The sequence below is a fragment of the Lipotes vexillifer genome, unplaced genomic scaffold, assembly GCF_000442215.2.
Source record: "Lipotes vexillifer unplaced genomic scaffold, Lipotes_vexillifer_v1.1 scaffold149, whole genome shotgun sequence".
Classification (NCBI taxonomy): Eukaryota; Metazoa; Chordata; class Mammalia; order Artiodactyla; family Lipotidae; genus Lipotes; species Lipotes vexillifer.
In genome coordinates this window covers 2,111,410-2,111,825 of record NW_006779962.1, presented here as the reverse complement: position 1 = coordinate 2,111,825, position 416 = coordinate 2,111,410, and positions in this window count along the sequence as shown.

Sequence of the window (416 nt, the reverse complement as noted above, 5' to 3'; positions counted from 1 at the left end):
CGAGGCCAGAAAAAGTCCGTGCTTCGACAGATGCAAGTCCGCCCAGGGCCGGGGCGGGCGGCTCGGACCGCCGGCGGGCAGAGCAGGACGAGACTCGCTCGCGGCTTAGCCGATTCCGCGGATCCTGGCCCCGGGGCGTCAGGCTCTCTAACAGGCCCAGCATGACAGGCCCGTTGACCCAAGTTGGGGCCTTGGGGTCTGGGGCAGATGAGGGTCTTCCTGAGATGCGGGCGCAGGCCGGGAGCAGGGGTGGGGTGAGAGAGTGGAGAGGGGAGCCGAGACTCCAGGGGCGCCCAGAGCAGAAACGAGGCCCCAGTCGAGGGCTGGCCGGGAAGGGCGAGGGCAGCCCAGGGTCCTCGTGATTTACGCTCCCCTCCCCCATCAGCCAAACGAAAATGAACGGAGCGGCCGGCTCG